General features: G+C 41.8%; 113 pseudogenes; all 113 read right to left on the bottom strand.

The window, feature by feature from the left end:
- Positions 1–35: 35 nt before the first annotated feature.
- On the bottom strand, positions 36–154 carry LOC142671297 (5S ribosomal RNA; annotated as a pseudogene).
- A 67-nt stretch (positions 155–221) lies between these two features.
- LOC142672050 (5S ribosomal RNA) lies at positions 222–340 on the bottom strand (annotated as a pseudogene).
- A 67-nt stretch (positions 341–407) lies between these two features.
- LOC142671938 (5S ribosomal RNA) lies at positions 408–526 on the bottom strand (annotated as a pseudogene).
- Positions 527–593: 67 nt separating this feature from the next.
- Positions 594–712, bottom strand: LOC142672358 (5S ribosomal RNA; annotated as a pseudogene).
- Positions 713–779: 67 nt separating this feature from the next.
- LOC142672086 (5S ribosomal RNA) lies at positions 780–898 on the bottom strand (annotated as a pseudogene).
- A 67-nt stretch (positions 899–965) lies between these two features.
- LOC142671597 (5S ribosomal RNA) lies at positions 966–1084 on the bottom strand (annotated as a pseudogene).
- A 67-nt stretch (positions 1085–1151) lies between these two features.
- LOC142671985 (5S ribosomal RNA) lies at positions 1152–1270 on the bottom strand (annotated as a pseudogene).
- A 67-nt stretch (positions 1271–1337) lies between these two features.
- Positions 1338–1456, bottom strand: LOC142672168 (5S ribosomal RNA; annotated as a pseudogene).
- Positions 1457–1523: 67 nt separating this feature from the next.
- LOC142671150 (5S ribosomal RNA) lies at positions 1524–1642 on the bottom strand (annotated as a pseudogene).
- A 67-nt stretch (positions 1643–1709) lies between these two features.
- On the bottom strand, positions 1710–1828 carry LOC142671469 (5S ribosomal RNA; annotated as a pseudogene).
- Positions 1829–1895: 67 nt separating this feature from the next.
- Positions 1896–2014, bottom strand: LOC142672530 (5S ribosomal RNA; annotated as a pseudogene).
- Positions 2015–2081: 67 nt separating this feature from the next.
- Positions 2082–2200, bottom strand: LOC142673136 (5S ribosomal RNA; annotated as a pseudogene).
- Positions 2201–2267: 67 nt separating this feature from the next.
- LOC142671997 (5S ribosomal RNA) lies at positions 2268–2386 on the bottom strand (annotated as a pseudogene).
- Positions 2387–2453: 67 nt separating this feature from the next.
- LOC142671875 (5S ribosomal RNA) lies at positions 2454–2572 on the bottom strand (annotated as a pseudogene).
- Positions 2573–2825: 253 nt separating this feature from the next.
- Positions 2826–2944, bottom strand: LOC142671280 (5S ribosomal RNA; annotated as a pseudogene).
- Positions 2945–3011: 67 nt separating this feature from the next.
- Positions 3012–3130, bottom strand: LOC142672009 (5S ribosomal RNA; annotated as a pseudogene).
- Positions 3131–3197: 67 nt separating this feature from the next.
- Positions 3198–3316, bottom strand: LOC142672118 (5S ribosomal RNA; annotated as a pseudogene).
- Positions 3317–3383: 67 nt separating this feature from the next.
- On the bottom strand, positions 3384–3502 carry LOC142672248 (5S ribosomal RNA; annotated as a pseudogene).
- Positions 3503–3569: 67 nt separating this feature from the next.
- LOC142672299 (5S ribosomal RNA) lies at positions 3570–3688 on the bottom strand (annotated as a pseudogene).
- A 67-nt stretch (positions 3689–3755) lies between these two features.
- Positions 3756–3874, bottom strand: LOC142671481 (5S ribosomal RNA; annotated as a pseudogene).
- Positions 3875–3941: 67 nt separating this feature from the next.
- LOC142673112 (5S ribosomal RNA) lies at positions 3942–4060 on the bottom strand (annotated as a pseudogene).
- Positions 4061–4127: 67 nt separating this feature from the next.
- LOC142671200 (5S ribosomal RNA) lies at positions 4128–4246 on the bottom strand (annotated as a pseudogene).
- A 67-nt stretch (positions 4247–4313) lies between these two features.
- On the bottom strand, positions 4314–4432 carry LOC142672959 (5S ribosomal RNA; annotated as a pseudogene).
- Positions 4433–4499: 67 nt separating this feature from the next.
- LOC142671145 (5S ribosomal RNA) lies at positions 4500–4618 on the bottom strand (annotated as a pseudogene).
- Positions 4619–4685: 67 nt separating this feature from the next.
- LOC142671493 (5S ribosomal RNA) lies at positions 4686–4804 on the bottom strand (annotated as a pseudogene).
- A 67-nt stretch (positions 4805–4871) lies between these two features.
- On the bottom strand, positions 4872–4990 carry LOC142671409 (5S ribosomal RNA; annotated as a pseudogene).
- Positions 4991–5057: 67 nt separating this feature from the next.
- LOC142671571 (5S ribosomal RNA) lies at positions 5058–5176 on the bottom strand (annotated as a pseudogene).
- Positions 5177–5243: 67 nt separating this feature from the next.
- Positions 5244–5362, bottom strand: LOC142672359 (5S ribosomal RNA; annotated as a pseudogene).
- Positions 5363–5801: 439 nt separating this feature from the next.
- On the bottom strand, positions 5802–5920 carry LOC142672300 (5S ribosomal RNA; annotated as a pseudogene).
- Positions 5921–5987: 67 nt separating this feature from the next.
- Positions 5988–6106, bottom strand: LOC142672021 (5S ribosomal RNA; annotated as a pseudogene).
- Positions 6107–6173: 67 nt separating this feature from the next.
- Positions 6174–6292, bottom strand: LOC142672871 (5S ribosomal RNA; annotated as a pseudogene).
- Positions 6293–6359: 67 nt separating this feature from the next.
- On the bottom strand, positions 6360–6478 carry LOC142671505 (5S ribosomal RNA; annotated as a pseudogene).
- Positions 6479–6545: 67 nt separating this feature from the next.
- LOC142672933 (5S ribosomal RNA) lies at positions 6546–6664 on the bottom strand (annotated as a pseudogene).
- Positions 6665–6917: 253 nt separating this feature from the next.
- LOC142672733 (5S ribosomal RNA) lies at positions 6918–7036 on the bottom strand (annotated as a pseudogene).
- Positions 7037–7103: 67 nt separating this feature from the next.
- Positions 7104–7222, bottom strand: LOC142672766 (5S ribosomal RNA; annotated as a pseudogene).
- Positions 7223–7289: 67 nt separating this feature from the next.
- Positions 7290–7408, bottom strand: LOC142672666 (5S ribosomal RNA; annotated as a pseudogene).
- Positions 7409–7475: 67 nt separating this feature from the next.
- Positions 7476–7594, bottom strand: LOC142672033 (5S ribosomal RNA; annotated as a pseudogene).
- Positions 7595–7661: 67 nt separating this feature from the next.
- Positions 7662–7780, bottom strand: LOC142673158 (5S ribosomal RNA; annotated as a pseudogene).
- Positions 7781–7847: 67 nt separating this feature from the next.
- Positions 7848–7966, bottom strand: LOC142671294 (5S ribosomal RNA; annotated as a pseudogene).
- Positions 7967–8033: 67 nt separating this feature from the next.
- Positions 8034–8152, bottom strand: LOC142672960 (5S ribosomal RNA; annotated as a pseudogene).
- A 67-nt stretch (positions 8153–8219) lies between these two features.
- Positions 8220–8338, bottom strand: LOC142671538 (5S ribosomal RNA; annotated as a pseudogene).
- Positions 8339–8405: 67 nt separating this feature from the next.
- On the bottom strand, positions 8406–8524 carry LOC142671395 (5S ribosomal RNA; annotated as a pseudogene).
- A 67-nt stretch (positions 8525–8591) lies between these two features.
- Positions 8592–8710, bottom strand: LOC142672975 (5S ribosomal RNA; annotated as a pseudogene).
- A 67-nt stretch (positions 8711–8777) lies between these two features.
- On the bottom strand, positions 8778–8896 carry LOC142672313 (5S ribosomal RNA; annotated as a pseudogene).
- A 67-nt stretch (positions 8897–8963) lies between these two features.
- Positions 8964–9082, bottom strand: LOC142672977 (5S ribosomal RNA; annotated as a pseudogene).
- Positions 9083–9149: 67 nt separating this feature from the next.
- Positions 9150–9268, bottom strand: LOC142672536 (5S ribosomal RNA; annotated as a pseudogene).
- Positions 9269–9335: 67 nt separating this feature from the next.
- Positions 9336–9454, bottom strand: LOC142671858 (5S ribosomal RNA; annotated as a pseudogene).
- A 67-nt stretch (positions 9455–9521) lies between these two features.
- On the bottom strand, positions 9522–9640 carry LOC142671255 (5S ribosomal RNA; annotated as a pseudogene).
- A 67-nt stretch (positions 9641–9707) lies between these two features.
- LOC142672045 (5S ribosomal RNA) lies at positions 9708–9826 on the bottom strand (annotated as a pseudogene).
- Positions 9827–10079: 253 nt separating this feature from the next.
- Positions 10080–10198, bottom strand: LOC142672639 (5S ribosomal RNA; annotated as a pseudogene).
- Positions 10199–10265: 67 nt separating this feature from the next.
- LOC142672371 (5S ribosomal RNA) lies at positions 10266–10384 on the bottom strand (annotated as a pseudogene).
- A 226-nt stretch (positions 10385–10610) lies between these two features.
- Positions 10611–10729, bottom strand: LOC142672194 (5S ribosomal RNA; annotated as a pseudogene).
- Positions 10730–10796: 67 nt separating this feature from the next.
- Positions 10797–10915, bottom strand: LOC142672487 (5S ribosomal RNA; annotated as a pseudogene).
- Positions 10916–10982: 67 nt separating this feature from the next.
- LOC142671518 (5S ribosomal RNA) lies at positions 10983–11101 on the bottom strand (annotated as a pseudogene).
- Positions 11102–11168: 67 nt separating this feature from the next.
- LOC142671980 (5S ribosomal RNA) lies at positions 11169–11287 on the bottom strand (annotated as a pseudogene).
- Positions 11288–11354: 67 nt separating this feature from the next.
- LOC142672978 (5S ribosomal RNA) lies at positions 11355–11473 on the bottom strand (annotated as a pseudogene).
- Positions 11474–11540: 67 nt separating this feature from the next.
- Positions 11541–11659, bottom strand: LOC142672979 (5S ribosomal RNA; annotated as a pseudogene).
- A 67-nt stretch (positions 11660–11726) lies between these two features.
- LOC142672421 (5S ribosomal RNA) lies at positions 11727–11845 on the bottom strand (annotated as a pseudogene).
- Positions 11846–11912: 67 nt separating this feature from the next.
- Positions 11913–12031, bottom strand: LOC142672876 (5S ribosomal RNA; annotated as a pseudogene).
- A 67-nt stretch (positions 12032–12098) lies between these two features.
- Positions 12099–12217, bottom strand: LOC142672102 (5S ribosomal RNA; annotated as a pseudogene).
- Positions 12218–12283: 66 nt separating this feature from the next.
- Positions 12284–12402, bottom strand: LOC142672905 (5S ribosomal RNA; annotated as a pseudogene).
- A 253-nt stretch (positions 12403–12655) lies between these two features.
- Positions 12656–12774, bottom strand: LOC142671981 (5S ribosomal RNA; annotated as a pseudogene).
- Positions 12775–13027: 253 nt separating this feature from the next.
- On the bottom strand, positions 13028–13146 carry LOC142672238 (5S ribosomal RNA; annotated as a pseudogene).
- A 67-nt stretch (positions 13147–13213) lies between these two features.
- LOC142672879 (5S ribosomal RNA) lies at positions 13214–13332 on the bottom strand (annotated as a pseudogene).
- Positions 13333–13399: 67 nt separating this feature from the next.
- LOC142672548 (5S ribosomal RNA) lies at positions 13400–13518 on the bottom strand (annotated as a pseudogene).
- Positions 13519–13585: 67 nt separating this feature from the next.
- On the bottom strand, positions 13586–13704 carry LOC142672164 (5S ribosomal RNA; annotated as a pseudogene).
- Positions 13705–13771: 67 nt separating this feature from the next.
- Positions 13772–13890, bottom strand: LOC142671651 (5S ribosomal RNA; annotated as a pseudogene).
- Positions 13891–13957: 67 nt separating this feature from the next.
- Positions 13958–14076, bottom strand: LOC142672918 (5S ribosomal RNA; annotated as a pseudogene).
- A 67-nt stretch (positions 14077–14143) lies between these two features.
- On the bottom strand, positions 14144–14262 carry LOC142672740 (5S ribosomal RNA; annotated as a pseudogene).
- Positions 14263–14515: 253 nt separating this feature from the next.
- LOC142672980 (5S ribosomal RNA) lies at positions 14516–14634 on the bottom strand (annotated as a pseudogene).
- A 67-nt stretch (positions 14635–14701) lies between these two features.
- On the bottom strand, positions 14702–14820 carry LOC142671151 (5S ribosomal RNA; annotated as a pseudogene).
- Positions 14821–15046: 226 nt separating this feature from the next.
- Positions 15047–15165, bottom strand: LOC142672755 (5S ribosomal RNA; annotated as a pseudogene).
- Positions 15166–15418: 253 nt separating this feature from the next.
- LOC142672463 (5S ribosomal RNA) lies at positions 15419–15537 on the bottom strand (annotated as a pseudogene).
- A 67-nt stretch (positions 15538–15604) lies between these two features.
- LOC142671341 (5S ribosomal RNA) lies at positions 15605–15723 on the bottom strand (annotated as a pseudogene).
- A 253-nt stretch (positions 15724–15976) lies between these two features.
- Positions 15977–16095, bottom strand: LOC142671387 (5S ribosomal RNA; annotated as a pseudogene).
- Positions 16096–16162: 67 nt separating this feature from the next.
- On the bottom strand, positions 16163–16281 carry LOC142671652 (5S ribosomal RNA; annotated as a pseudogene).
- Positions 16282–16348: 67 nt separating this feature from the next.
- LOC142672920 (5S ribosomal RNA) lies at positions 16349–16467 on the bottom strand (annotated as a pseudogene).
- Positions 16468–16534: 67 nt separating this feature from the next.
- LOC142672741 (5S ribosomal RNA) lies at positions 16535–16653 on the bottom strand (annotated as a pseudogene).
- Positions 16654–16906: 253 nt separating this feature from the next.
- Positions 16907–17025, bottom strand: LOC142672981 (5S ribosomal RNA; annotated as a pseudogene).
- A 67-nt stretch (positions 17026–17092) lies between these two features.
- On the bottom strand, positions 17093–17211 carry LOC142671153 (5S ribosomal RNA; annotated as a pseudogene).
- Positions 17212–17437: 226 nt separating this feature from the next.
- On the bottom strand, positions 17438–17556 carry LOC142672479 (5S ribosomal RNA; annotated as a pseudogene).
- Positions 17557–17623: 67 nt separating this feature from the next.
- On the bottom strand, positions 17624–17742 carry LOC142672478 (5S ribosomal RNA; annotated as a pseudogene).
- A 67-nt stretch (positions 17743–17809) lies between these two features.
- Positions 17810–17928, bottom strand: LOC142672983 (5S ribosomal RNA; annotated as a pseudogene).
- Positions 17929–17995: 67 nt separating this feature from the next.
- Positions 17996–18114, bottom strand: LOC142672984 (5S ribosomal RNA; annotated as a pseudogene).
- A 253-nt stretch (positions 18115–18367) lies between these two features.
- On the bottom strand, positions 18368–18486 carry LOC142672057 (5S ribosomal RNA; annotated as a pseudogene).
- A 439-nt stretch (positions 18487–18925) lies between these two features.
- On the bottom strand, positions 18926–19044 carry LOC142672710 (5S ribosomal RNA; annotated as a pseudogene).
- A 67-nt stretch (positions 19045–19111) lies between these two features.
- Positions 19112–19230, bottom strand: LOC142671682 (5S ribosomal RNA; annotated as a pseudogene).
- A 66-nt stretch (positions 19231–19296) lies between these two features.
- LOC142671330 (5S ribosomal RNA) lies at positions 19297–19415 on the bottom strand (annotated as a pseudogene).
- Positions 19416–19482: 67 nt separating this feature from the next.
- LOC142671410 (5S ribosomal RNA) lies at positions 19483–19601 on the bottom strand (annotated as a pseudogene).
- A 67-nt stretch (positions 19602–19668) lies between these two features.
- Positions 19669–19787, bottom strand: LOC142672571 (5S ribosomal RNA; annotated as a pseudogene).
- A 67-nt stretch (positions 19788–19854) lies between these two features.
- On the bottom strand, positions 19855–19973 carry LOC142672071 (5S ribosomal RNA; annotated as a pseudogene).
- A 66-nt stretch (positions 19974–20039) lies between these two features.
- Positions 20040–20158, bottom strand: LOC142672671 (5S ribosomal RNA; annotated as a pseudogene).
- A 67-nt stretch (positions 20159–20225) lies between these two features.
- On the bottom strand, positions 20226–20344 carry LOC142672409 (5S ribosomal RNA; annotated as a pseudogene).
- A 67-nt stretch (positions 20345–20411) lies between these two features.
- Positions 20412–20530, bottom strand: LOC142673108 (5S ribosomal RNA; annotated as a pseudogene).
- Positions 20531–20783: 253 nt separating this feature from the next.
- On the bottom strand, positions 20784–20902 carry LOC142672631 (5S ribosomal RNA; annotated as a pseudogene).
- A 67-nt stretch (positions 20903–20969) lies between these two features.
- LOC142672767 (5S ribosomal RNA) lies at positions 20970–21088 on the bottom strand (annotated as a pseudogene).
- A 67-nt stretch (positions 21089–21155) lies between these two features.
- LOC142672986 (5S ribosomal RNA) lies at positions 21156–21274 on the bottom strand (annotated as a pseudogene).
- Positions 21275–21341: 67 nt separating this feature from the next.
- On the bottom strand, positions 21342–21460 carry LOC142671684 (5S ribosomal RNA; annotated as a pseudogene).
- A 67-nt stretch (positions 21461–21527) lies between these two features.
- Positions 21528–21646, bottom strand: LOC142671411 (5S ribosomal RNA; annotated as a pseudogene).
- A 67-nt stretch (positions 21647–21713) lies between these two features.
- On the bottom strand, positions 21714–21832 carry LOC142672628 (5S ribosomal RNA; annotated as a pseudogene).
- Positions 21833–21899: 67 nt separating this feature from the next.
- On the bottom strand, positions 21900–22018 carry LOC142672926 (5S ribosomal RNA; annotated as a pseudogene).
- A 67-nt stretch (positions 22019–22085) lies between these two features.
- LOC142671412 (5S ribosomal RNA) lies at positions 22086–22204 on the bottom strand (annotated as a pseudogene).
- Positions 22205–22271: 67 nt separating this feature from the next.
- On the bottom strand, positions 22272–22390 carry LOC142672360 (5S ribosomal RNA; annotated as a pseudogene).
- A 67-nt stretch (positions 22391–22457) lies between these two features.
- On the bottom strand, positions 22458–22576 carry LOC142672708 (5S ribosomal RNA; annotated as a pseudogene).
- A 67-nt stretch (positions 22577–22643) lies between these two features.
- On the bottom strand, positions 22644–22762 carry LOC142672987 (5S ribosomal RNA; annotated as a pseudogene).
- Positions 22763–22829: 67 nt separating this feature from the next.
- On the bottom strand, positions 22830–22948 carry LOC142671413 (5S ribosomal RNA; annotated as a pseudogene).
- A 67-nt stretch (positions 22949–23015) lies between these two features.
- LOC142672361 (5S ribosomal RNA) lies at positions 23016–23134 on the bottom strand (annotated as a pseudogene).
- Positions 23135–23387: 253 nt separating this feature from the next.
- LOC142672083 (5S ribosomal RNA) lies at positions 23388–23506 on the bottom strand (annotated as a pseudogene).
- Positions 23507–23573: 67 nt separating this feature from the next.
- Positions 23574–23692, bottom strand: LOC142672170 (5S ribosomal RNA; annotated as a pseudogene).
- Positions 23693–23759: 67 nt separating this feature from the next.
- On the bottom strand, positions 23760–23878 carry LOC142673096 (5S ribosomal RNA; annotated as a pseudogene).
- Positions 23879–23945: 67 nt separating this feature from the next.
- On the bottom strand, positions 23946–24064 carry LOC142672883 (5S ribosomal RNA; annotated as a pseudogene).
- Positions 24065–24132: 68 nt separating this feature from the next.
- On the bottom strand, positions 24133–24251 carry LOC142671645 (5S ribosomal RNA; annotated as a pseudogene).
- Positions 24252–24318: 67 nt separating this feature from the next.
- Positions 24319–24437, bottom strand: LOC142671535 (5S ribosomal RNA; annotated as a pseudogene).
- Positions 24438–24453: the final 16 nt, after the last annotated feature.

Here is a 24453-nt window from a genome sequence, read left to right on the forward strand (position 1 = left end):
CGATTGTGAAACAAAATCTAAACGACATAATAAAAAGTCAACCGCACCACGGATTCCCAGACAGTCTCCCACACTGGTACTAGCGAGGCCTTAAGCTGTGTAACTTCTGCGATCTGACGAGAGCAGGGACATTCAGCTTAGAATGGCCGTTGACATTAAATGCTTTAATCCATAGTCCTTTTTAATCGATTGTGAAACAAAATCTAAACGACATAATAAAAATTCAACCGCACCACAGATTCCCAGACAGTCTCCCACACTGGTACTAGCGAGGCCTTAAGCTGTGTAACTTCTGCGATCTGACGAGAGCAGGCACATTCAGCTTAGAATGGCCATTAACATTAAATGCTTTAATCCATAGTCCTTTTTAATCGATTGTGAAACAAAATCTAAACGACATATTAAAAATTCAACCGCACCACGGATTCCCAGACAGTCTCCCACACTGGTACTAGCGAGGCCTTAAGCTGTGTAACTTCTGCGATCTGACGAGAGCAGGCACATTCAGCTTAGATTGGCCATTGACGTTAAATGCTTTAATCCATAGTCCTATTTAATCTATTGTGAAACAAAATCTAAACGACATAATAAAAAGTCAACCGCACCACGGATTCCCAGACAGTCTCCCACACTGGTACTAGCGAGGCGTTAAGCTGTGTAACTTCTGCGATCTAACGAGAGCAGGGACATTCAGCTTAGAATGGCCATTGACGTTAAAGGCTTTAAACCATAGTCCTTTTTAATCGATTGTGAAACAAAATCTAAACGACATAATAAAAATTCAACCGCACCACGGATTCCCAGACAGTCTCCCACACTGGTACTAGCGAGGCCTTAAGCTGTGTAACTTCTGCGTTCTGACCAGAGCAGGCACATTCAGCTTAGAATGGCCATTGACGTTAAATGCTTTAATCCATAGTCCTATTTAATCTATTGTGAAACAAAATCTAAACGACATAATAAAAAGTGAACCGCACCACGGATTCCCAGACAGTCTCCCACACTGGTACTAGCGAGGCCTTAAGCTGTGTAACTTCTGCGATCTGACGAGAGCAGGCACATTCAGCTTAGAATGGCCATTGACATTAAATGCTTTAATCCATAGTACTTTTTAATCGATTGTGAAACAAAATCTAAACGACATAATAAAAAGTCAACCGCACCACGGATTCCCAGACAGTCTCCCACACTGGTACTAGCGAGGCCTTAAGCTGTGTAACTTCTGCGATCTGACGAGAGCAGGCACATTCAGCTTAGAATGGCCATTGACATTAAATGCTTTAATCCATAGTCCTTTTTAATCGATTGTGAAACAAAATCTAAACGACATAATAAAAATTCAACCGCACCACGGATTCCCAGACAGTCTCCCACACTGGTACTAGCGAGGACTTAAGCTGTGTAACTTCTGCGATCTGACGAGAGCAGGCACATTCAGCTTAGAATGGCCATTGACATTAAATCCTTTAATCCATAGTCCTATTTAATCTATTGTGAAACAAAATCTAAACTACATAATAAAAAGTCAACAGCACCACGGATTCCCAGACAGTCGCCCACACTGGTACTAGCGAGGCGTTAAGCTGCGTAACTTCTGCGATCTAACGAGAGCAGGCACATTCAGCTTAGAATGGCCATTGACATTAAATATTTTAATCCATAGTCCTTTTTAATCGATTGTGAAACAAAATCTAAACGACATAATAAAAAGTCAACCGCACCACGGATTCCCAGACAGTCTCCCACACTGGTACTAGCGAGGCCTTAAGCTGTGTAACTTCTGCGATCTGACGAGAGCAGGCACATTCAGCTTAGAATGGCCATTGACATTAAAAGCCTTAATCCATAGTCCTATTTAATCTATTGTGAAACAAAATCTAAACAACATAATAAAAAGTCAACCGCACCACGGATTCCCAGACAGTCTCCCAAACTGGTACTAGCGAGGCCTTAAGCTGTGTAACTTCTGCGATCTGACGAGAGGAGGGACATTCAGCTTAGAATGGCCATTGACATCAAATGCTTTAATCCATAGTCCTATTTAATCTATTGTGAAACAAAATCTAAACAACATAATAAAAAGTCAACCACACCACGGATTCCCAGACAGTCTCCCACACTGGTACTAGCGAGGCCTTAAGCTGTGTAACTTCTGCGATCTGACGAGAGCAGGCACATTCAGCTTAGAATGGCCATTGACATTAAATGCTTTAATCCATAGTCCTTTTTAATCGATTGTGAAACAAAATCTAAACGACATAATAAAAAGTCAACCGCACCACGGATTCCCAGACAGTCTCCCACACTGGTACTAGCGAGGCCTTAAGCTGTGTAACTTCTGCGATCTGACGAGAGCAGGCACATTCAGCTTAGAATGGCCATTGACATTAAAAGCCTTAATCCATAGTCCTATTTAATCTATTGTGAAACAAAATCTAAACAACATAATAAAAAGTCAACCGCACCACGGATTCCCAGACAGTCTCCCACACTGGTACTAGCGAGGGCTTAAGCTGTGTAACTTCTGCGATCTGACGAGAGCAGGGACATTCAGCTTAGAATGGCCATTGACATGAAATGCTTTAATCCATAGTCCTTTTTAATCGATTGTGAAACAAAATCTAAACGACATAATAAAAATTCAACCGCACCACCGATTCCCAGACAGTCTCCCACACTGGTACTAGCGAGGCCTTAAGCTGTGTAACTTCTGCGTTCTGACGAGAGAAGGGACATTCAGCTTAGAATGGCCATTGACGTTAAACGCTTTAATCCATAGTCCTATTTAATCTATTGTGAAACAAAATCTAAACAACATAATAAAAATTCAACCGCACCACGGATTCCCAGACAGTCTCCCATACTGGTACTAGCGAGGCCTTAAGCTGTGTAACTTCTGCGATCTGACGAGAGCAGGCACATTCAGCTTAGAATGGCCATTGACATTAAATGCTTTAATCCATAGTCCTTTTTAATCGATTGTGAAACAAAATCTAAACAACATAATAATAAGTCAACCGCACCACGGATTCCCAGACAGTCTCCCACACTGGTACTAGCGAGGCCTTAAGCTGTGTAACTTCTGCGATCTGACGAGAGCAGGCACATTCAGCTTAGAATGGCCATTGACATTAAATGCTTTAATCCATAGTCCTTTTTAATCGATTGTGAAACAAAATCTAAACGACATAATAAAAAGTCAACCGCACCACGGATTCCCAGACAGTCTCCCACACTGGTACTAGCGAGGCGTTAAGCTGTGTAACTTCTGCGATCTAACGAGAGCAGGCACATTCAGCTTAGAATGGCCATTGACATTAAATGCTTTAATCCATAGTCCTATTTAATCGATTGTGAAACAAAATCTAAACGACATAATAAAAAGTCAACCGCACCACAGATTCCCAGACAGTCTCCCACACTGGAACTAGCGAGGCCTTAATCTGTGTAACTTCTGCGTTCGGACGAGAGCAGGCACATTCAGCTTAGAATGGCCATTGACGTTAAATGCTTTAATCCACAGTCCTATTTAATCTATTGTGAAAAAAAATCTAGACGACATAATAAAAAGTCAACCGCACCACGGATTCCCAGACAGTCTCCCACACTGGTACTAGTGAGGCGTTAAGCTGTGTAACTTCTGCGATCTAACGAGAGCAGGCACATTCAGCTTAGAATGGCCATTGACAGTAAATGCTTTAATCCATAGTCCTTTTTAATCGATTGTGAAACAAAATCTAAACGACATAATAAAAAGTCAACCGCACCACGGATTCCCAGACAGTCTCCCACACTGGTACTAGCGAGGCCTTAAGCTGTGTAACTTCTGCGATCTGACGAGAGCAGGCACATTCAGCTTAGAATGGCCATTGACATTAAAAGCCTTAATCCATAGTCCTATTTAATCTATTGTGAAACAAAATCTAAACAACATAATAAAAAGTCAACCACACCACGGATTCCCAGACAGTCTCCCACACTGGTACTAGTGAGGCCTTAAGCTGTGTAACTTCTGCGTTCTGACGAGAGCAGGCACATTCAGCTTAGAATGGCCATTGACGTTAAATGCTTTAATCCATAGTCCTATTTAATCTATTGTGAAACAAAATCTAAACGACATAATAAAAAGGCAACCGCACCACGGATTCCCAGACAGTCTCCCACACTGGTACTAGCGAGGCCTTAAGCTGTGTAACTTCTGCGATCTGACGAGAGCAGGCACATTCAGCTTAGAATGGCCATTGACATTAAATGCTTTAATCCATAGTCCTTTTTAATCGATTGTGAAACAAAATCTAAACGACATAATAAAAAGTCAACCGCACCACGGATTCCCAGTCAGTCTCCCACACTGGTACTAGCGAGGCCTTAAGCTGTGTAACTTCTGCGATCTGACGAGAGCAGGCACATTCAGCTTAGAATGGCCATTGACATTAAATGTCTTAATCCATAGTCCTTTTTAATCGATTGTGAAACAAAATCTAAACGACATAATAAAAAGTCAACCGCACCACGGATTCCCAGACAGTCTCCCACACTGGTACTAGCGAGGCCTTAAGCTGTGTAACTTCTGCGATCTGACGAGAGCAGGGACATTCAGCTAAGAATGGCCATTGACGTTAAATGCTTTAATCCATAGTCCTTTTTAATCGATTGTGAAACAAAATCTAAACGACATAATAAAAAGTCAACCGCACCACGGATTCCCAGACAGTCTCCCACACTGGTACTAGCGAGGCCTTAAGCTGTGTAACTTCTGCGATCTGACGAGAGCAGGCACATTCAGCTTAGAATGGCCATTGACATTAAATGCTTTAATCCATAGTCCTTTTTAATCGATTGTGAAACAAAATCTAAACGACATAATAAAAATTCAACCGCACCACGGATTCCCAGACAGTCTCCCACACTGGTACTAGCGAGGCCTTAAGCTGTGTAACTTCTGCGATCTGACGAGAGCAGGCACATTCAGCTTAGAATGGCCATTGACATCAAATTCTTTAACCAATAGTCCTTTTTAGTCGATTGTGAAACAAAATCTAAACGACATAATAAAAAGTCAACCGCACCACGGATTCCCAGACAGTCTCCCACACTGGTACTAGCGAGGCCTTATGCTGTGTAACTTCTGCGATCTGACGAGAGCAGGCACATTCAGCTTAGAATGGCCATTGACATTAAATGCTTTAATCCATAGTCCTTTTTAATCGATTGTGAAACAAAATCTAAACGACATAATAAAAAGTCAACCGCACCACGGATTCCCAGACAGTCTCCCACACTGGTACTAGCGAGGCGTTAAGCTGTGTAACTTCTGCGATCTAACGAGAGCAGGGACATTCAGCTTAGAATGGCCATTGACATTAAATGCTTTAATCCATAGTCCATTTTAATCGATTGTGAAACAAAATCTAAACGACATAATAAAAAGTCAACCGCACCACGGAGTCCCAGACAGTCTCCCACACTGGTACTAGCGAGGCCTTAAGCTGTGTAACTTCTGCGATCTGACGAGAGAAGGCACATTCAGCTTAGAATGGCCATTGACATTAAAAGCCTTAATCCATAGTCCTATTTAATCTATTGTGAAAAAAAATCTAAACAACATAATAAAAATTCAATTACACCACGGATTCATAGACAGTCTCCCACACTGGTACTAGCGAGGCCTTAAGCTGTGTAACTTCTGCGTTAGGACGAGAGCAGGCACATTCAGCTTAGAATGGCCATTGACGTTAAATGCTTTAATCCACAGTCCTATTTAATCTATTGTGAAAAAAAATCTAAACGACATAATAAAAAGTCAACCGCACCACGGATTCCCAGACAGTCTCCCACACTGGTACTAGTGAGGCGTTAAGCTGTGTAACTTCTGCGATCTAACGAGAGCAGGCACATTCAGCTTAGAATGGCCATTGACAGTAAATGCTTTAATCCATAGTCCTTTTTAATCGATTGTGAAACAAAATCTAAACGACATAATAAAAAGTCAACCGCACCACGGATTCCCAGACAGTCTCCCACACTGGTACTAGCGAGGCCTTAAGCTGTGTAACTTCTGCGATCTGACGAGAGCAGGCACATTCAGCTTAGAATGGCCATTGACATTAAAAGCCTTAATCCATAGTCCTATTTAATCTATTGTGAAACAAAATCTAAACAACATAATAAAAAGTCAACCACACCACGGATTCCCAGACAGTCTCCCACACTGGTACTAGTGAGGCCTTAAGCTGTGTAACTTCTGCGTTCTGACGAGAGCAGGTACATTCAGCTTAGAATGGCCATTGACGTTAAATGCTTTAATCCATAGTCCTATTTAATCTATTGTGAAACAAAATCTAAACGACATAATAAAAAGTCAACCGCACCACGGATTCCCAGACAGTCTCCCACACTGGTACTAGCGAGGCCTTAAGCTGTGTAACTTCTGCGATCTGACGAGAGCAGGCACATTCAGCTTAGAATGGCCATTGACATTAAATTCTTTAATCCATAGTCCTTTTTAATCGATTGTGAAACAAAATCTAAACGACATAATAAAAAGTCAACCGCACCACGGATTCCCAGACAGTCTCCCACACTGGTACTAGCGAGGCCTTAAGCTGTGTAACTTCTGCGATCTGATGAGAGCAGGCACATTCAGCTTAGAATGGCCATTGACATTAAATGCTTTAATCCATAGTCCTTTTTAATCGATTGTGAAACAAAATCTAAACGACATAATAAAAAGTCAACCGCACCACGGATTCCCAGACAGTCTCCCACACTGGTACTAGCGAGGCGTTAAGCTGGGTAACTTCTGCGATCTAACGAGAGAAGGCACATTCAGCTTAGAATGGCCATTGACATTAAATGCTTTAATCCATAGTCCTATTTAATCGATTGTGAAACAAAATCTAAACGACATAATAAAAAGTCAACCGCACCACGGATTCCCAGACAGTCTCCCACACTGGTACTAGCGAGGCCTTAAGCTGTGTAACTTCTGCGATCTGACGAGAGAAGCCACATTCAGCTTAGAATGGCCATTGACATTAAAAGCCTTAATCCATAGTCCTATTTAATCTATTGTGAAACAAAATCTAAACAACATAATAAAAATTCAATTACACCACGTATTCATAGACAGTCTCCCACACCGGTACTAGCGAGGCCTTAAGCTGTGTAACTTCTGCGATCTGACGAGAGCAGGCACATTCAGCTTAGAATGGCCATTGACATTAAATGCTTTAATCCATAGTCCTTTTTATACGATTGTGAAACAAAATCTAAACGACATAATAAAAATTCAACCGCACCACGGATTCCCAGACAGTCTCCCACACTGGTACTAGTGAGGCGTTAAGCTGTGTAACTTCTGCGATCTGACGAGAGCAGGCACATTCAGCTTAGAATGGCCATTGACATCAAATTCTTTAATCCATAGTCCTTTTTAATCGATTGTGAAACAAAATCTAAACGACATAATAAAAAGTCAACCGCACCACGGATTCCCAGACAGTCTCCCACACTGGTACTAGCGAGGCCTTAAGCTGTGTAACTTCTGCGATCTGACGAGAGCAGGCACATTCAGCTTAGAATGGCCATTGACGTTAAAAGCCTTAATCCATAGTCCTATTTAATCTATTGTGAAACAAAATCTAAACGACATAATAAAAAGTCAACCGCACCACGGATTCCCAGACAGTCTCCCACACTGGTACTCGTGAGGCCTTAAGCTGTGTAACTTCTGCGTTCTGACGAGAGCAGGCACATTCAGCTTAGAATGGCCATTGACGTTAAATGCTTTAATCCATAGTCCTATTTAATCTATTGTGAAACAAAATCTAAACGACATAATAAAAAGTCAACCGCACCACGGATTCCCAGACAGTCTTCCACACTGGTACTAGCGAGGCCTTAAGCTGTGTAACTTCTGCGATCTGACGAGAGCAGGCACATTCAGCTTAGAATGGCCATTGACATTAAATGCTTTAATCCATAGTCCTTTTTAATCGATTGTGAAACAAAATCTAAACGACATAATAAAAAGTCAACCGCACCACGGATTCCCAGTCAGTCTCCCACACTGGTACTAGCGAGGCCTTAAGCTGTGTAACTTCTGCGATCTGACGAGAGCAGGCACATTCAGCTTAGAATGGCCATTGACATTAAATGCTTTAATCCATAGTCCTTTTTAATCGATTGTGAAACAAAATCTAAACGACATAATAAAAAGTCAACCGCACCACGGATTCCCAGACAGTCTCCCACACTGGTACTAGCGAGGCCTTAAGCTGTGTAACTTCTGCGATCTGACGAGAGCAGGGACATTCAGCTTAGAATGGCCATTGATGTTAAATGCTTTAATCCATAGTCCTATTTAATCGATTGTGAAACAAAATCTAAACGACATAATAAAAAGTCAACCGCACCACGGATTCCCAGACAGTCTCCCACACTGGTACTAGCGAGGCCTTAAGCTGTATAACTTCTGCGATCTGACGAGAGCAGGCACATTCAGCTTAGAATGGCCATTGACATTAAATGCTTTAATCCATAGTCCTTTTTAATCGATTTTGAAACAAAATCTAAACGACATAATAAAAAGTCAACCGCACCACGGATTCCCAGACAGTCTCCCACACTGGTACTAGCGAGGCCTTAAGCTGTGTAACTTCTGCGATCTGACGAGAGCAGGGACATTCAGCTTAGAATGGCCATTGACATTAAATTCTTTAATCCATAGTCCTTTTTATTCGATTGTGAAACAAAATCTAAACGACATAATAAAAATTCAACCGCACCACGGATCCCCAGACAGTCTCCCACACTGGTACTAGCGAGGCCTTAAGCTGTGTAACTTCTGCGATCTGACGAGAGCAGGCACATTCAGCTTAGAATGGCCATTGACATCAAATTCTTTAATCCATAGTCCTTTTTAATCGATTGTGAAACAAAATCTAAACGACGTAATAAAAAGTCAACCGCACCACGGATTCCCAGACAGTCTCCCACACTGGTACTAGCGAGGCCTTAAGCTGTGTAACTTCTGCGATCTGACGAGAGCAGGGACATTCAGCTTAGAATGGCCATTGACATTAAATGCTTTAATCCATAGTCCTTTTTAATCGATTGTGAAACAAAATCTAAACGACATAATAAAAATTCAACCGCACCACGGATTCCCAGACAGTCTCCCACACTGGTACTAGCGAGGCGTTAAGCTGTGTAATTTCTGCGATCTGACGAGAGCAGGCACATTCAGCTTAGAATGGCCATTGACATTAAATGCTTTAATCCATAGTCCTTTTTAATCGATTGTGAAACAAAATCTAAACGACATAATAAAAATTCAACCGCACCACGGATTCCCAGACAGTCTCCCACACTGGTACTAGCGAGGCCTTAAGCTGTGTAACTTCTGCGATCTGACGAGAGCAGGCACATTCAGCTTAGAATGGCCATAGACATTAAATGCTTTAATCCATAGTCCTTTTTAATCGATTGTGAAACAAAATCTAAACAACATAATAATAAGTCAACCGCACCACGGATTCCCAGACAGTCTCCCACACTGGTACTAGCGAGGCCTTAAGCTGTGTAACTTCTGCGATCTGACGAGAGCAGGCACATTCAGCTTAGAATGGCCATTGATATTAAATGCTTTAATCCATAGTCCTTTTTAATCGATTGTGAAACAAAATCTAAACGACATAATAAAAAGTCAACCGCACCACGGATTCCCAGACAGTCTCCCACACTGGTACTAGCGAGGCCTTAAGCTGTGTAACTTCTGCGATCTGACGAGAGCAGGCACATTCAGCTTAGAATGGCCATTGACATTAAATGCTTTAATCCATAGTCCTTTTTAATCGATTGTGAAACAAAATCTAAACGACATAATAAAAAGTCAACCGCTCCACGGATTTCCAGACAGTCTCCCACACTGGTACTAGCGAGGCGTTAAGCTGTGTAACTTCTGCGATCTAACGAGAGCAGGCACATTCAGCTTAGAATGGCCATTGACATTAAATGCTTTAATCCATAGTCCTTTTTAATCGATTGTGAAACAAAATCTAAACGACATAATAAAAAGTCAACCGCACCACAGATTCCCAGACAGTCTCCCACACTGGAACTAGCGAGGCCTTAAGCTGTGTAACTTCTGCGATCTGACGAGAGCAGTCACATTCAGCTTAGAATGGCCATTGACATTAAAAGCCTTAATCCATAGTCCTATTTAATCTATTGTGAAACAAAATCTAACCAACATAATAAAAAGTCAACCGCACCACGGATTCCCAGACAGTCTCCCACACTGGTACTAGCGAGGCCTTAAGCTGTGTAACTTCTGCGATATGACGAGAGCAGGGACATTCAGCTTAGAATGGCCATTGACATTAAATGCTTTAATCCATAGTCTTTTTTAATCGATTGTGAAACAAAATCTAAACGACATAATAAAAAGTCTCCCACACTGGTACTAGCGAGGCCTTAAGCTTTGTAACTTCTGCATTCTGACGAGAGCAGGCACATTCAGCTTAGAATGACCATTGACGTTAAATGCTTTAATCCATAGTCCTATTTAATCTATTGTGAAAAAAAATCTAAACGACATAATAAAAAGTCAACCGCACCACGGATTCCCAGACAGTCTCCCACACTGGTACTAGCGAGGCGTTAAGCTGTGTAACTTCTGCGATCTGACGAGAGCAGGGACATTCAGCTTAGAATGGCCATTGACATTAAATGCTTTAATCCATAGTCCTTTTTAATCGATTGTGAAACAAAATCTAAACGACATAATAAAAATTCAACCGCACCACGGATTCCCAGACAGTCTCCCACACTGGTACTAGCGAGGCCTTAAGCTGTGTAACTTCTGCGTTCTGACGAGAGAAGGCACATTCAGCTCAGAATGGCCATTGACGTTAAATGCTTTAATCCATAGTCCTATTTAATCTATTGTGAAACAAAATCTAAACGACATAATAAAAAGTCAACCGCACCACGGATTCCCAGACAGTCTCCCACACTGGTACTAGCGAGGCCTTAAGCTGTGTAACTTCTGCGATCTGACGAGAGCAGGCACATTCAGCTTAGAATGGCCATTGACATTAAATGCTTTAATCCATAGTCCTTTTTAATCGATTGTGAAACAAAATCTAAACAACATAATAATAAGTCAACCGCACCACGGATTCCCAGACAGTCTCCCACACTGGTACTAGCGAGGCCTTAAGCTGTGTAACTTCTGCGATCTGACGAGAGAAGGCACATTCAGCTTAGAATGGCCATTGACATTAAGTGCCTTAATCCATAGTCCTTTTTAATCGATTGTGAAACAAAATCTAAACGACGTAATAAAAAGTCAACCGCACCACGGATTCCCAGACAGTCTCCCACACTGGTACTAGCGAGGCCTTAAGCTGTGTAACTTCTGCGATCTGACGAGAGCAGGGACATTCAGCTTAGAATGGCCATTGACATTAAATGCTTTAATCCATAGTCCTTTTTAATCGATTGTGAAACAAAATCTAAACGACATAATAAAAAGTCAACCGCACCACGGATTCCCAGACAGTCTCCCACACTGGTACTAGCGAGGCCTTAAGCTGTGTAACTTCTGCGATCTGACGAGAGCAGGGACATTCAGCTTAGAATGGCCATTGACATTAAATGCTTTAATCCATAGTCCTTTTTAATCGATTGTGAAACAAAATCTAAACGACATAATAAAAATTCAACCGCACCACGGATTCCCAGACAGTCTCCCACACTGGTACTAGCGAGGCCTTAAGCTGTGTAACTTCTGCGTTCTGACGAGAGAAGGCACATTCAGCTTAGAATGGCCATTGACGTTAAATGCTTTAATCCATAGTCCTATTTAATCTATTGTGAAACAAAATCTAAACGACATAATAAAAAGTCAATCGCACCACGGATTCCCAGACAGTCTCCCACACTGGTACTAGCGAGGCCTTAAGCTGTGTAACTTCTGCGATCTGACGAGAGCAGGCACATTCAGCTTAGAATGGCCATTGACATTAAATGCTTTAATCCATAGTCCTTTTTAATCGATTGTGAAACAAAATCTAAACAACATAATAATAAGTCAACCGCACCATGGATTCCCAGACAGTCTCCCACACTGGTACTAGCGAGGCCTTAAGCTGTGTAACTTCTGCGATCTGACGAGAGCAGGCACATTCAGCTTAGAAAGGCCATTGACATTAAATGCTTTAATCCATAGTCCTTTTTAATCGATTGTGAAACAAAATCTAAACGACATAATAAATGTCAACCGCACCACGGATTCCCAGACAGTCTCCCACACTGGTACTAGCGAGGCCTTAAGCTGTGTAACTTCTGCGATCTGACGAGAGCAGGCACATTCAGCTTAGAATGGCCATTGACATTAAATGCTTTAATCCATAGTCCTTTTTAATCGATTGTGAAACAAAATCTAAACGACATAATAAAAAGTCAACCGCACCACAGATTCCCAGACAGTCTCCCACACTGGAACTAGCGAGGCCTTAAGCTGTGTAACTTCTGCGATCTGACGAGAGCAGTCACATTCAGCTTAGAACGGCCATTGACATTAAAAGCCTTAATCCATAGTCCTATTTAATCTATTGTGAAACAAAATCTAACCAACATAATAAAAAGTCAACCGCACCACGGATTCCCAGACAGTCTCCCACACTGGTACTAGCGAGGCCTTAAGCTGTGTAACTTCTGCGATCTGACGAGAGAAGGCACATTCAGCTTAGAATGGCCATTGACATTAAATGCTTTAATCCATAGTCCTTTTTAATCGATTGTGAAACAAAATCTAAACGACGTAATAAAAAGTCAACCGCACCACGGATTCCCAGACAGTCTCCCACACTGGTACTAGCGAGGCCTTAAGCTGTGTAACTTCTGCGATCTGCCGAGAGCATTGACATTCAGCTTAGAATGGCCATTGACATTAAATGCTTTAATCCATAGTCCTTTTTAATCGATTGTGAAACAAAATCTAAACGACATAATAAAAAGTCAACCGCACCACGGATTCCTAGACAGTCTCCCACACTGGTACTAGCGAGGCCTTAAGCTGTGTAACTTCTGCGATCTGATGAGAGAAGGCACATTCAGCTTAGAATGGCCATTGACATTAAATGCTTTAATCCATAGTCCTTTTTAATCGATTGTGAAACAAAATCTAAACGACGTAATAAAAAGTCAACCGCACCACGGATTCCCAGACAGTCTCCCACACTGGTACTAGCGAGGCCTTAAGCTGTGTAACTTCTGCGATCTGACGAGAGCAGGGACATTCAGCTTAGAATGGCAATTGACATTAAATGCTTTAATCCATAGTCCTTTTTAATCGATTGTGAAACAAAATCTAAACGACATAATAAAATTTCAACCGCACCACGGATTCCCAGACAGTCTCCCACACTGGTACTAGCGAGGCCTTAAGCTGTGTAACTTCTGCGTTCTGACGAGAGAAGGCACATTCAGCTTAGAATGGCCATTGACGTTAAATGCTTTAATCCATAGTCCTATTTAATCTATTGTGAAACAAAATCTAAACGACATAATAAAAAGTCAACCGCACCACGGATTCCCAGACTGTCTCCCACACTGGTACTAGCGAGGCCTTAAGCTGTGTAACTTCTGTGATCTGACGAGAGCAGGCACATTCAGCTTAGAATGGCCATTGACATTAAATGCTTTAATCCATAGTCCTTTTTAATCGATTGTGAAACAAAATCTAAACAACATAATAATAAGTCAACTGCACCACGGATTCCCAGACAGTCTCCCACACTGGAACTAGCGAGGCCTTAAGCTGTGTAACTTCTGCGATCTGACGAGAGCAGGCACATTCAGCTTAGAATGGCCATTGACATTAAATCCTTTAATCCATAGTCCTTTTTAATCGATTGTGAAACAAAATCTAAACGACATAATAAAAAGTCAACCGCACCACGGATTCCCAGACAGTCTCCCACACTGGTACTAGTGAGGCCTTAAGCTGTGTAACTTCTGCGATCTGACGAGAGCAGGCACATTCAGCTTAGAATGGCCATTGACATTAAATGCTTTAATCCATAGTCCTTTTTAATCGATTGTGAAACAAAATCTAAACGACATAATAAAAAGTCAACCGCACCACGGATTTCCAGACAGTCTCCCACACTGGTACTAGCGAGGCGTTAAGCTGTGTAACTTCTGCGATCTAACGAGAGCAGGCACATTCAGCTTAGAATGGCCATTGACATTAAATGCTTTAATCCATAGTCCTTTTTAATCGATTGTGAAACAAAATCTAAACGACATAATAAAATGTCAACCGCACCACAGATTCCCAGACAGTCTCCCACACTGGAACTAGCGAGGCCTTAAGCTGTGTAACTTCTGCGATCTGACGAGAGAAGTCACATTCAGCTTAGAATGGCCATTGACATTAAAAGCCTTAATCCATAGTCCTATTTAATCTATTGTGAAACAAAATCTAACCAACATAATAAAAAGTCAACCGCACCACGGATTCCCAGACAGTCTCCCACACTGGTACTAGCGAGGCCTTAAGCTGTGTAACTTCTGCGATCTGACGAGAGCAGGGACATTCAGCTTAGAATGGCCATTGACATTAAATGCTTTAATCCATAGTCTTTTTTAATCGATTGTGAAACAAAATCTAAACGACATAATAAAAAGTTAACCGCACCACGGATTCCCAGACAGTCTCCCACACTGGTACTAGCGAGGCCTTAAGCTGTGTAACTTCTGCGTTCTGACGAGAGCAGGCACATTCAGCTTAGAATGGCCATTGACGTTAAATGCTTTAATCCATAGTCCTATTTAATCTATTGTGAAAAAAAATCTAAACGACATAATAAAAAGTCTCCCACACTGGTACTAGCGAGGCCTTAAGCTGTGTAACTTCTGCATTCTGACGAGAGCAGGCACATTCAGCTTAGAATGGCCATTGACGTTAAATGCTTTAATCCATAGTCCTATTTAATCTATTGTGAAAAAAAATCTAAACGACATAATAAAAAGTTAACCGCACCACGGATTCCCAGACAGTCTCCCACACTGGTACTAGCGAGGCCTTAAGCTGTGTAACTTCTGCGTTCTGACGAGAGAAGGCACATTCAGCTCAGAATGGCCATAGACGTTAAATGCTTTAATCCATAGTCCTATTTAATCTATTGTGAAACAAAATCTAAACGACATAATAAAAAGGCAACCGCACCACGGATTCCCAGACAGTCTCCCACACTGGTACTAGCGAGGCCTTAAGCTGTGTAACTTCTGCGATCTGACGAGAGCATTGACATTCAGCTTAGAATGGCCATTGACATTAAATGCTTTAATCCATAGTCCTTTTTAATCGATTGTGAAACAAAATCTAAACGACATAATAAAAAGTCAACCGCACCACGGATTCCTAGACAGTCTCCCACACTGGTACTAGCGAGGCCTTAAGCTGTGTAACTTCTGCGATCTGACGAGAGAAGGCACATTCAGCTTAGAATGGCCATTGACATTAAATGCTTTAATCCATAGTCCTTTTTAATCGATTGTGAAACAAAATCTAAACGACGTAATAAAAAGTCAACCGCTCCACGGATTCCCAGACAGTCTCCCACACTGGTACTAGCGAGGCCTTAAGCTGTGTAACTTCTGCGATCTGACGAGAGCAGGGACATTCAGCTTAGAATGGCAATTGACATTAAATGCTTTAATCCATAGTCCTTTTTAATCGATTGTGAAACAAAATCTAAACGACATAATAAAATTTCAACCGCACCACGGATTCCCAGACAGTCTCCCACACTGGTACTAGCGAGGCCTTAAGCTGTGTAACTTCTGCGTTCTGACGAGAGAAGGCACATTCAGCTTAGAATGTCCATTGACGTTAAATGCTTTAATCCATAGTCCTATTTAATCTATTGTGAAACAAAATCTAAACGACATAATAAAAAGTCAACCGCACCACGGATTCCCAGACTGTCTCCCACACTGGTACTAGCGAGGCCTTAAGCTGTGTAACTTCTGCGATCTGACGAGAGCAGGCACATTCAGCTTAGAATGGCCATTGACATTAAATGCTTTAATCCATAGTCCTTTTTAATCGATTGTGAAACAAAATCTAAACAACATAATAATAAGTCAACTGCACCACGGATTCCCAGACAGTCTCCCACACTGGAACTAGCGAGGCCTTAAGCTGTGTAACTTCTGCGATCTGACGAGAGCAGGCACATTCAGCTTAGAATGGCCATTGACATTAAATCCTTTAATCCATAGTCCTTTTTAATCGATTGTGAAACAAAATCTAAACGACATAATAAAAAGTCAACCGCACCACGGATTCCCAGACAGTCTCCCACACTGGTACTAGTGAGGCCTTAAGCTGTGTAACTTCTGCGATCTGACGAGAGCAGGCACATTCAGCTTAGAATGGCCATTGACATTAAATGCTTTAATCCATAGTCCTTTTTAATCGATTGTGAAACAAAATCTAAACGACATAATAAAAAGTCAACCGCACCACGGATTTCCAGACAGTCTCCCACACTGGTACTAGCGAGGCGTTAAGCTGTGTAACTTCTGCGATCTAACGAGAGCAGGCACATTCAGCTTAGAATGGCCATTGACATTAAATGCTTTAATCCATAGTCCTTTTTAATCGATTGTGAAACAAAATCTAAACGACATAATAAAATGTCAACCGCACCACAGATTCCCAGACAGTCTCCCACACTGGAACTAGCGAGGCCTTAAGCTGTGTAACTTCTGCGATCTGACGAGAGAAGTCACATTCAGCTTAGAATGGCCATTGACATTAAAAGCCTTAATCCATAGTCCTATTTAATCTATTGTGAAACAAAATCTAACCAACATAATAAAAAGTCAACCGCACCACGGATTCCCAGACAGTCTCCCACACTGGTACTAGCGAGGCCTTAAGCTGTGTAACTTCTGCGATCTGACGAGAGCAGGGACATTCAGCTTAGAATGGCCATTGACATTAAATGCTTTAATCCATAGTCTTTTTTAATCGATTGTGAAACAAAATCTAAACGACATAATAAAAAGTTAACCGCACCACGGATTCCCAGACAGTCTCCCACACTGGTACTAGCGAGGCCTTAAGCTGTGTAACTTCTGCGTTCTGACGAGAGCAGGCACATTCAGCTTAGAATGGCCATTGACGTTAAATGCTTTAATCCATAGTCCTATTTAATCTATTGTGAAAAAAAATCTAAACGACATAATAAAAAGTCTCCCACACTGGTACTAGCGAGGCCTTAAGCTGTGTAACTTCTGCATTCTGACGAGAGCAGGCACATTCAGCTTAGAATGGCCATTGACGTTAAATGCTTTAATCCATAGTCCTATTTAATCTATTGTGAAAAAAAATCTAAACGACATAATAAAAAGTTAACCGCACCACGGATTCCCAGACAGTCTCCCACACTGGTACTAGCGAGGCCTTAAGCTGTGTAACTTCTGCGTTCTGACGAGAGAAGGCACATTCAGCTCAGAATGGCCATTGACGTTAAATGCTTTAATCCATAGTCCTATTTAATCTATTGTGAAACAAAATCTAAACGACATAATAAAAAGGCAACCGCACCACGGATTCCCAGACAGTCTCCCACACTGGTACTAGCGAGGCCTTAAGCTGTGTAACTTCTGCGATCTGACGAGAGAAGGCACATTCAGCTTAGAATGGCCATTGACATTAAATGCCTTAATCCATAGTCCTTTTTAATCGATTGTGAAACAAAATCTAAACGACGTAATAAAAAGTCAACCGCACCACGGATTCCCAGACAGTCTCCCACACTGGTACTAGCGAGGCCTTAAGCTGTGTAACTTCTGCGATCTGACGAGAGCAGGGACATTCAGCTTAGAATGGCCATTGACATTAAATGCTTTAATCCATAGTCCTTTTTAATCGATTGTGAAACAAAATCTAAACGACATAATATAAAGTCAACCGCACCACGGATTCCCAGACAGTCTCCCACACTGGTACTAGCGAGGCCTTAAGCTGTGTAACTTCTGCGATCTGACGAGAGCAGGGACATTCAGCTTAGAATGGCCATTGACATTAAATGCTTTAATCCATAGTCCTTTTTAATCGATTGTGAAACAAAATCTAAACGACATAATAAAAATTCAACCGCACCACGGATTCCCAGACAGTCTCCCACACTGGTACTAGCGAGGCCTTAAGCTGTGTAACTTCTGAGTTCTGACGAGAGAAGGCACATTCAGCTTAGAATGGCCATTGACGTTAAATGCTTTAATCCATAGTCCTATTTAATCTATTGTGAAACAAAATCTAAACGACATAATAAAAAGTCAACCGCACCACGGATTCCCAGACAGTCTCCCACACTGGTACTAGCGAGGCCTTAAGCTGTGTAACTTCTGCGATCTGACGAGAGCAGGCACATTCAGCTTAGAATGGCCATTGACATTAAATGCTTTAATCCATAGTCCTTTTTAATCGATTGTGAAACAAAATCTAAACGACATAATAAAAAGTCAACCGCACCACAGATTCCCAGACAGTCTCCCACACTGGAACTAGCGAGGCCTTAAGCTGTGTAACTTCTGCGATCTGACGAGAGAAGGCACATTCAGCTTAGAATGGCTATTGACATTAAATGCTTTAATCCATAGTCCTTTTTAATCGATTGTGAAACAAAATCTAAACGACGTAATAAAAAGTCAACCGCACCACGGATTCCCAGACAGTCTCCCACACTGGTACTAGCGAGGCCTTAAGCTGTGTAACTTCTGCGATCTGCCGAGAGCATTGACATTCAGCTTAGAATGGCCATTGACATTAAATGCTTTAATCCATAGTCCTTTTTAATCGATTGTGAAACAAAATCTAAACGACATAATAAAAAGTCAACCGCACCACGGATTCCTAGACAGTCTCCCACACTGGTACTAGCAAGGCCTTAAGCTGTGTAACTTCTGCGATCTGACGAGAGAAGGCACATTCAGCTTAGAATGGCCATTGACATTAAATGCTTTAATCCATAGTCCTTTTTAATCGATTGTGAAACAAAATCTAAACGACGTAATAAAAATTCAACCGCACCACGGATTCCCAGACAGTCTCCCACACTGGTACTAGCGAGGCCTTAAGCTGTGTAACTTCTGCGATCTGACGAGAGCAGGGACATTCAGCTTAGAATGGCCATTGACATTAAATGCTTTAATCCATAGTCCTTTTTAATCGATTGTGAAACAAAATCTAAACGACATAATAAAAGTCAACCGCACCACGGATTCCAAGACAGTCTCCCACACTGGTACTAGCGAGGCCTTAAGCTGTGTAACTTCTGCGATCTGACGAGAGCAGGGACATTCAGCTTAGAATGGCAATTGACATTAAATGCTTTAATCCATAGTCCTTTTTAATCGATTGTGAAACAAAATCTAAACGACATAATAAAAATTCAACCGCACCACGGATTCCCAGACAGTCTCCCACACTGGTACTAGCGAGGCCTTAAGCTGTGTAACTTCTGCGATCTGACGAGAGCAGGCACATTCAGCTTAGAATGGCCATTGACATTAAATGCTTTAATCCATAGTCCTTTTTAATCGATTGTGAAACAAAATCTAAACAACATAATAATAAGTCAACCGCACCACGGATTACCAGACAGTCTCCCACACTGGTACTAGCGAGGCCTTAAGCTGTGTAACTTCTGCGATCTGACGAGAGCAGGGACTTTCAGCTTAGAATGGCCTTTGACATTAAATGCTTTAATCCATAGTCCTTTTTAATCGATTGTGAAACAAAATCTAAACGACATAATAAAAAGTCAACCGCACCACGGATTCCCAGACAGTCTCCCACACTGGTACTAGCGAGGCCTTAAGCTGTGTAACTTCTGCGATCTGACGAGAGCAGGCACATTCAGCTTAGAATGGCCATTGACAATAAATGCTTTAATCCATAGTCCTTTTAATCGATTGTGAAACAAAATCTAAACGACATAATAAAAAGTCAACCTCACCACGGATTCCCTTACAGTCTCCCACACTGGTACTAGCGAGGCCTTAAGCTGTGTAAGTTCTGCGATCTGACGAGAGCAGGCACATTCAGCTTAGAATGGCCATTGACATTAAAAGCCTTAATCCATAGTCCTATTTAATCTATTGTGAAACAAAATCTAAACAACATAATAAAAATTCAACCGCACCACGGATTCCCAGACAGTCTCCCACACTGGTACTAGCGAGGACTTAAGCTATGTAACTTCTGCGTTCTGACGAGAGCAGGCACATTCAGCTTAGAATGGCCATTGACATTAAATGCTTTAATCTATAGTCCTTTTTAATCGATTGTGAAACAAAATCTAAACGACATAATAAAAAGTCAACCGCACCACGGATTCCCAGACAGTCTCCCACACTGGTACTAGCGAGGCCTTAAGCTGTGTAACTTCTGCGATCTGACGAGAGCAGGCACATTCAGCTTAGAATAGCCATTGACATTAAATGCTTTAATCCATAGTCCTTTTTAATCGATTGTGAAACAAAATCTAAACGACATAATAAAAAGTCAACAGCACCACGGATTCCCAGACAGTCTCCCACACTGGTACTAGCGAGGCCTTAAGCTGAGCAACTTCGGCGATATGACGAGAGCAGGGACATTCAGCTTAGAATGGCCATTGACATTAAATGCTTTAATCCATAGTCCTTTTTAATCGATTGTGAAACAAAATCTAAACGACATAATAAAAATTCAACAGCACAACGGATTCCGAGACAGTCTCCCACACTGGTACTAGTGAGGCCTTAAGCTGGGTAACTTCTGCGATCTGACGAGAGCAGGCACATTCAGCTTAGAATGGCCATTGACGTTAAATGATTTAATCCATAGTCCTATTTAATCTATTGTGAAACAAAATCTAAACGACATAATAAAAAGTCAACCGCACCACGGATTCCCAGACAGTCTCCCACACTGGTACTAGGGAGGCTTTAAGCTGTGTAACTTCTGCGATCTAACGAGAGCAGGCACATTCAGCTTAGAATGGCCATTAACATTAAATGCATTAATCCATAGTCCTTTTTAATCGATTGTGAAACAAAATCTAAACGACATAATAAAAAGTCAACCGCACCACGGATTCCCAGACAGTCTCCCACACTGGTACTAGCGAGGCCTTAAGCTGTGTAACTTCTGCGATCTGACGAGAGCAGGGACATTCAGCTTAGAATGGCCATTGACATTAAATGCTTTAATCCATAGTCCTTTTTAATCGATTGTGAAACAAAATCTAAACGACATAATAAAAATTCAACCGCACCACGGATTCCCAGACAGTCTCCCACACTGGTACTAGCGAGGCCTTAAGCTGTGTAACTTCTGCGATCTGACGAGAGCAGGGACATTCAGCTTAGAATGGCCATTGACATTAAATGCTTTAATCCATAGTCCTTTTTAATCGATTGTGAAACAAAATCTAAACGACATAATAAAAATTCAACCGCACCACGGATTCCCAGACAGTCTCCCACACTGGTACTAGCGAGGCCTTAAGCTGTGTAACTTCTGCGATCTGACGAGAGCAGGCACATTCAGCTTAGAATGGCCATTGACGTTAAATGCTTTAATCCATAGTCCTATTTAATCTATTGTGAAACAAAATCAAAACGACATAATAAAAAGACAACCGCACCACGTATTCCCAGACAGTCTCCCACACTGGTACTAGCGAGGCGTTAAGCTGTGTAACTTCTGCGATCTAACGAGAGCAGGCACATTCAGCTTAGAATGGCCATTAACATTAAATGCTTTAATCCATAGTCCTTTTTAATCGATTGTGAAACAAAATCTAAACGACATAATAAAAAGTCAACCGCACCACGGATTCCCAGACAGTCTCCCACACTGGTACTAGCGAGGCCTTAAGCTGTGTAATTTCTGCGATCTGACGAGAGCAGGGACATTCAGCTTAGAATGGCCATTGACATTAAATGCTTTAATCCATAGTCCTTTTTAATCGATTGTGAAACAAAATCTAAACGACATAATAAAAATTCAACCGCACCACGGATTCCCAGACAGTCTCCCACACTGGTACTAGCGAGGCCTTAAGCTGTGTAACTTCTGCGATCTGACGAGAGCAGGCACATTCAGCTTAGAATGGCCATTGACGTTAAATGCTTTAATCCATAGTCCTATTTAATCTATTGTGAAACAAAATCTAAACGACATAATAATAAGTCAACCGCACCACGGATTCCCAGACAGTCTCCCACACTGGTACTAGCGAGGCGTTAAGCTGTGTAACTTCTGCGATCTAACGAGAGCAGGGACATTCAGCTTAGAATGGCCATTGACGTTAAAGGCTTTAAACCATAGTCCTTTTTAATCGATTGTGAAACAAAATCTAAACGACATAATAAAAATTCAACCGCACCACGGATTCCCAGACAGTCTCCCACACTGGTACTAGCGAGGCCTTAAGCTGTGTAACTTCTGCGTTCTGACCAGAGCTGGCACATTCAGCTTAGAATGGCCATTGACGTTAAATGCTTTAATCCATAGTCCTTTTTAATCGATTGTGAAACAAAATCTAAACGACATAATAAAAAGTCAACCGCACCACGGATTCCCAGACAGTCTCCCACACTGGTACTAGCGAGGCCTTAAGCTGTGTAACTTCTGCGATCTGACGAGAGCAGGGACATTCAGCTTAGAATGGCCATTGACATTAAATGCTTTAATCCATAGTCCTTTTTAATCGATTGTGAAACAAAATCTAAACGACATAATAAAAATTCAACCGCACCACGGATTCCCAGACAGTCTCCCACACTGGTACTAGCGAGGCCTTAAGCTGTGTAACTTCTGCGATCTGACGAGAGCAGGCACATTCAGCTTAGAATGGCCATTGACGTTAAATGCTTTAATCCATAGTCCTATTTAATCGATTGTGAAACAAAATCTAAACGACATAATAAAAAGTCAACCGCACCACGGATTCCCAGACAGTCTCCCACACTGGTACTAGCGAGGCGTTAAGCTGTGTAACTTCTGCGATCTAACGAGAGCAGGGACATTCAGCTTAGAATGGCCATTGACGTTAAAGGCTTTAAACAATAGTCCTTTTTAATCGATTGTGAAACAAAATCTAAACGACATAATAAAAATTCAACCGCACTACGGATTCCCAGACAGTCTCCCACACTGGTACTAGCGAGGCCTTAAGCTGTGTAACTTCTGCGTTCTGACCAGAGCAGGCACATTCAGCTTAGAATGGCCATTGACGTTAAATGCTTTAATCCATAGTCCTATTTAATCTATTGTGAAACAAAATCTAAACGACATAATAAAAAGTCAACCGCACCACGGATTCCCAGACAGTCTCCCACACTGGTACTAGCGAGGCCTTAAGCTGTGTAACTTCTGCGATCTGACGAGAGCAGGCACATTCAGCTTAGAATGGCCATTGACATTAAATGCTTTAATCCATAGTCCTTTTTAATCGATTGTGAAACAAAATCTAAACGACATAATAAAAATTCAACCGCACCACGGATTCCCAGACAGTCTCCCACACTGGTACTAGCGAGGACTTAAGCTGTGTAACTTCTGCGATCTGACGAGAGCAGGCACATTCAGCTTAGAATGGCCATTGACATTAAATCCTTTAATCCATAGTCCTATTTAATCTATTGTGAAACAAAATCTAAACTACATAATAAAAAGTCAACAGCACCACGGATTCCCAGACAGTCTCCCACACTGGTACTAGCGAGGCGTTAAGCTGCGTAACTTCTGCGATCTAACGAGAGCAGGCACATTCAGCTTAGAATGGCCATTGACATTAAATGCTTTAATCCATAGTCCTTTTTAATCGATTGTGAAACAAAATCTAAACGACATAATAAAAAGTCAACCGCACCACGGATTCCCAGACAGTCTCCCACACTGGTACTAGCGAGGCCTTAAGCTGTGTAACTTCTGCGATCTGACGAGAGCAGGCATATTCAGCTTAGAATGGCCATTGACATTAAAAAGCCTTAATCCATAGTCCTATTTAATCTATTGTGAAACAAAATCTAAACAACATAATAAAAAGTCAACCGCACCACGGATTCCCAGACAGTCTCCCACACTGGTACTAGCGAGGGCTTAAGCTGTGTAACTTCTGCGATCTGACGAGAGCAGGCACATTCAGCTTAGAATGGCCATTGACATTAAAAGCTTTAATCCATAGTCCTATTTAATCGATTGTGAAACAAAATCTAAACGACATAATAAAAAGTCAACCGCACCACGGATTCCCAGACAGTCTCCCACACTGGTACTAGCGAGGCCTTAAGCTGTGTAACTTCTGCGATCTGACGAGAACAGGCACATTCAGCTTAGAATTGCCATTGACATTAAAAGCCTTAATC

The sequence above is a fragment of the Rhinoderma darwinii genome (assembly GCF_050947455.1).
Source record: "Rhinoderma darwinii isolate aRhiDar2 chromosome 1 unlocalized genomic scaffold, aRhiDar2.hap1 SUPER_1_unloc_28, whole genome shotgun sequence".
NCBI lineage: Eukaryota > Metazoa > Chordata > Amphibia > Anura > Rhinodermatidae > Rhinoderma > Rhinoderma darwinii.